The sequence below is a fragment of the Pantherophis guttatus genome, chromosome 2 (assembly GCF_059756535.1).
Source record: "Pantherophis guttatus breed Tessera chromosome 2, ASM5975653v1, whole genome shotgun sequence".
Classification (NCBI taxonomy): Eukaryota; Metazoa; Chordata; class Lepidosauria; order Squamata; family Colubridae; genus Pantherophis; species Pantherophis guttatus.
In genome coordinates this window covers 130,799,686-130,805,693 of record NC_142064.1, presented here as the reverse complement: position 1 = coordinate 130,805,693, position 6,008 = coordinate 130,799,686, and positions in this window count along the sequence as shown.

Below are 6,008 nucleotides of genomic sequence, written 5' to 3'. Positions count from 1 at the left end.
CGTCCATCATTTTGATTTTATAAAAGTGCCATTGGGTCTTATGCGGAGCTAAAGGATGGTGGCACTTTATTTTGAAGCTTATCTGTTTCTTATCTAAATTAAAAGAATTTCCAAAATAACCTGGGAATGAGTCCTGGCAGAGGCCAAGGGAAATACGTGTGGACAAACTAATACCCAACATTATCTTGTTGCCTACACTAATATATAATTTGTCATCTTTCATGCCATATACCTTGTCCTCTTTTGTCAGGACTTTCTTCTTGTTGTTGTTATTTTGAAGACGTTTCACTTTTCATCCAAGAAGCTTCTTCAGCTGACAAGCGAAACGTCTTCAGAAGAAAAAACAAGCTGAGATGTGAAACATCTTCAAAAGAAAAAAAACAAGAAAATCCAGCTGTCTCCTAAAAAAGCACCTTTGGGCCTGGATGACTGAGAATCTCCACAGACTTAGCTATGCACTTTGGGATGAACACCCTTTGAATGGTGCAGGAGTATGAATTTCCAGGGGGGAAAAAAACCAGATTACAGGAACCATTTTGCATTTCAGTTTGAGATACAGGCAGGATGGACTCATCCCCAACAGCCTGCAGGACACAGGGCAGAAAACATCCTGCAGCCAAGAAGGCTCCACACTCATTTGCACTACTCAGGTGACTTTGAGGACACAGATAAACCTCCAAGTGGCCTCAATGACTCTCTAAAAAGAATGCAAGTGACCAGCTGTCTGCAAGGAATATAAATCCTTCCATTCCCCACCATCCAGGCAGAGCTGAAGAAGCTTTTTGGATGAGAAGCAAAATGTCTTCAAAATTAAAAACAAAACAAAATATGAAGTCCAGTTGCCTCCTGAAAAAGCATTTTTGGGACAACCATGACTTAGATGACTGAGAATCTTCATAGACCTGTCCTCTTTTGGCATTTATGACATATATGCCTTGGGATTCAGGAAAACTTCAAATCATATTGAACTATTTGTGGCCTTATGGAAAATATCCTGTTCTTCCCAAGATACTGACCCCGCAAGGGAAGCTGGAATGCAAGTAGTCCTCAATATTTGCTGAATGATGGTTTGAAGCACATGATCACAATTTGGGACCTTCCCAGCCAGCTTCTGCCAAGCGAAGTCAATGGGACAAGTTTGATTCACTTAACAAGCGCAGTAAAAATTATAAACATTGGGGCCAATCATATGATGGCTTGCTTAATGGCTGTATCCCTTAGTGACCAAAATTCCAACTGTAGTTGTAAGTCAAGGACTACCTGTACGTCTATAATTCCTTGGCCCCTTCAGTCACAATGGGAGATGATGGGTTATGTATAGAAAATGTTAGATTGTGAAAGACTGTCAAAAGTACACGTAAGAGATTTATTTAGCAATTTCAACTCAATAGTTACTGGATACAGCCTATTTGCACAGTAAAGAAGGGAATAGCACAGCATAGCATAGCATACCATAGCATACCATAGCAGAATTGGAAGGGACCTTGGAGGTCTTATAGTCCAACCCACCGCTCAGGCAGGAAATCCTATACCACTTCAGACAAATGGTTGTCCAACCTCTTCTTAAAAATTTCCAGTGTCGGATCATTCACAACTTCTAGAGGCAAGTTGTTCCACCGCAATGAATAATAATAATAACTTTATTGTCATTGTACGTATACCCATACAACAAAATTCACTTAACACCCAAAGACCTGGTCCAACACATATAACAATCCCCAAACACACTCCCACCCACCACAATTCCCCACCCCTAAACCACCCAAACATCCACACAACAGACCAAGTAATGCTGTCCAACAGCTCACTGATGGTGGCCCTTTAGTTCATTGTTGAGTGCAATTATAGCTCTGGGATAAAAACTATTCAGAAAACATGTGGTCCGAGTTTTAATTGTTCTGTATCTTCTGCCAGTAGGCAACAGTCCAAAAAGATTGTAAGCAGGATGGGATGAGTCTCTGAGAATGTTATGCAACTTTCTCAAACAGCAAGATTCGAAGATGTCATCCAGGGCTGGTAGCTGGAGTCCGATGATATTCCGGGCAGTTTTAATGATTCTCTATAGAGCTTTTTTGTCTGCTACAGAGCTGCTCCCATACCATGCAAGAATGCCGTATGTCAGGACACTCTCAATGGTGCTGCGATAGTAGGACAGAAGTAGATGCTGAGATAGATTTATCTTCCTGAACATTCTCAGGAAGTACAGCCTCTTCTGTGCCATCTTCACAAGCAGGTTAACATTCATAGTCCATGAGAGGTCCTCCGAGATATAAATGCCCAGAAATTTAAAACTACCAACCCTTTCCACCTCCTCACCATTTATGTACAATGGTAAATGTACATCTCTCCTGAAGTCAATTATAAGTTCTTTAGTTTTTTTGGTATTAAGTGTAAGAATATTTTCTTTACACCACAATGTCAGCCCTTGTACTTCCTTCCTGTAAGCAGACTCATTGTTCTTATTAATGAGCCCCACCACTGTTGTGTCATCCATAAATTTAATAATTGCATTGGTGTTATACAATGGGGTGCAATCATGTGTGTACAAGGAATAAAGGAAAGGGCTTAGCACACAACCCTGGGGGGCTCCTGTGCTTAGTATCAGAGTAGAGGAATGGTGAGATCCCATCCTTACTGACTGTGGCCTATCTGTCAGTACAGGAATAAGCATGCATAGAATGGAGAATCCCATTGTTTGCAAGCCTTCTCCCTGATGACTGCTGTTACTATTAAACTAAAGTTGCTCCCATGGACACATCAGAAAAGATAAGAAGGCCCATCTGCCTGACCTGTTAAATTAAAAGACCTGTAACGAACTATTAATTTTAGAAAGTATTACTTCAGAGAAAGAGTAGTGGAAGCTTGGAACCAACTTCCAGTGTTGGTTAGAAATTACTGATGGGTTATCAGTAATTGTGTTTAAATATGCTTGAGACAAACACATGTCCAACTTTCGATTAAAAAAAACAACCCTCAAAGGCCAGACTTGATGGACCACTAGGTCTTTTTCTGCCATCAGTTTTCCGTTTCTATGTTAAAGAACGGTTCAGTTCTGAAGCATTATTACCCTCAAGACATCAGCTGGTCATAATGGTAAGTTTGCACCCTTTGCTCAATCCTAAATTTGCCTGTCATCTGTTTCCTATGGCACCCTTTTTTGAAAACTGGTCTGAGGCAGTCAAACAGTCCAGGGCTCCCTGGAGATTTCCTTCATTTTCCAGAGCAGATTATTAATCTTGAGATAGGGATCAGATTGATAGGGATCAATGCAGAGGTGGGTTTCAGCAGGTTCTGACCAATTCTGGAGAACCAGGAGTGGAAATTTTGAGTAGTTTGGAGAACCGGTAGTAAAAATTCTGACTGGCCCTGCCCCCATCTATTCTCTGCCTCCCAAATCCCAGCTGATCGGGAGGAAATGGGGATTTTGCAGTAACCTTCCACTGGATTGGAGAGGGAATAGAGATTTCATAGTATCCTTCCCCTGGAGTGGGGTGGGAATGGAGATTTTATAGTATCCTTCCCCTGCCACGCCCACCAAGCCACACCCACCAAGCCACACCCACAAAACCAATAGTAAAAAAAATTGAAACCCACCACTGGATCAATGTGAACTCCTCCTAACTGAACAAGGGAGAGGTTCAACCTGGAAATAAGGAGAAATTTTCTGACAGTGAGAGCAATCAATCAATGGAACAGCTTGCCTTCAGAAATTGTGGGAGCTTCATCACTGGAAGCTTTCAAGAAGAGACTGGACTGCCATGTGTCAGAAATGGTGGAGGGTGGAGGGTTGGACTAGATGACCTACAAGGTCCCTCCCAACCAGGGGTGAAAACCAGCAGGTTCTGACAGGTTCTGGTAGTGGAAATTTTGAGCAATTCGGAGAACCGGCAGCGGAAATTTTGAGTAGTCCAGAGAACCAGCAAATACCACCTCTGGCTGGCCCCAGAGTGGGGTGGGAATGGAGATTTTGCAATATCCTCCCCCCAGGAGTGGGGAAGGAATGGGGATTTTGCAGTATCCTTCCCCTGGAGTGAAGTGGGAATGGAGATTTTGCAGTATCCTTCCCCTGCCACACCCACCAAGCCACACCATGCCCACCAAACCACGCCCACAGAACCGGTAGTAAAAAAAAAATGGATTTCACCACTGCTCCCAATTCTGTTAATCTGTTAAATGACATCTTTAGAAACCCTGTAATCTTCCATGGTGTACTATGTTGTGAATTTCCCTTTTTGTTCCAGGAAGCCCATTTTATAAAAGGGAGATCAGTTTGCCGTACAATAAACATTTCCGCCTTTTCGAATTAAAAGGTGGGCAAAATGCCATTTGCCACTTGGTGGAGCTATTTCTCCAGTGTTTCTTGCTTAATACATATCTGTACTAAATGTATCAAAGAGGCCTAGTTAAACATTATGAAAGCAAATTTATATCATACTCTTTCAAAATGGCTATTTGGAAAGCCATGCATCTCATTAGACTTTTGTAATATGACTCTTTCACCTCCTACAATCTTATTCTCAAGGAGAAAGGTTATACTTTTTCACAGATCAAGATAGTGTCTTGGACCAGGGCTTTGAATCTGAAGAAGTTGCACCAGTGGAATTCCAGTCTCAGAAGATACAAATCATGTGATTTGTATGCGCGTTACGTGAGGTTCAAACACAGGCAGGAACAGAATGACTAGGTCATGGCTCCCAAGTAGTTGGTTTTGGCACACAGCAATAATATTCAATGAGGCTCCTTACCAAATAAATCGTCTTGTCTTAACATCTGGTTGAAAACTGACTTAAGACGTGGCTTTGACCCAAACAACCATCTGATTTTTTGTGTCTGGTGTGTCATTGCCTTTGATTTGTGTAAGAAGCCTAAAACTCTGGGCCAGAGGTGGGTTTCAGCAGGTTCTGACCAGTTCTGGAGAACTAGTAGTGGAAATTTTGAGTAGTTTGGAGAACTGGTAAATAATGACTGGCCCCGCCCCCACCTTTTCTTTGCCTCCCGAGTCCCAGCTGATCGGGAGGAAATGGGGATTTTGCAGTACCTTTCCCCTGCCACGCCCACCAAGCCACACCCACGGAACTGTTAGTAAAAATTTTTGAAACCCACCACTGTTCTGGGCCCTGGACAGGCTGGTAAACCTTGTTTGGCTCTCTGAAATTTGGATTGAATCTTGGCTACTTTTCTACAGACTCCTGTGAGAAGCAAAATGACTCAGGGAAGCCTTTGCTTCAGAAACTCTGACTGATATCCCTTTGCTTTTCTGCTGTTGATCTGCTCAACTTTGAGTAAATTAGTTACCATGAATAGGATAAGTATGCAAGTGCTACAAAAATCACTTAATATGCTGATCAGTGGTGGGTTCCAACCAGCTTTACTACCGGTTCTCTTCGTGTACATGCTTTGTGCGCGATCGCTGCGCACATGCTTGCTTCACTCACATGCGCGCCAAACTAACGTGCCGCGCAAGTGTGTTAGGTATCTGCCCAGCTGAAGTGCAGCAATCCACTCTGCCGCACCTATCAGCTGGGCTAAAAAAGAAGAAATAAAGGTAGAAATAACGCGGGGGCGGGATGGCCCAGCTCTCGGACAAAGAGAACCGGTTCGGTGATGTCACATCGTCACTGCTGCCGGCTCGGCCAAACCGGGCCAAACCAGGCTGAACCGGAAGGAACCCACCATTGATGCTGATGTGATGAAATAAACCACAATATGTTGATGTGATGAAATAGTTAAAATATCCCCACTTGACCATTGAACTCACTGAATGACTTTGAATCAATCCCTTTCCTTCAACTTAAGCGATTTCACAGAATTATTTTAAGAATAAATCAGGGATGACCCTAAGCATATGATCGTGAACCAATGGCTTGCGTGCCAGAGATGGCACGCAGCGCCCTCTCTGTGGGCACACGAGCTATCGCCCAGCTCAGCTCTGCCATGCATGATTGCACGCTTCCCGCTGGCCAGCTGGTCTTCAGGTCTCTGCCATGCATGCACAGCGGGGTGCACAG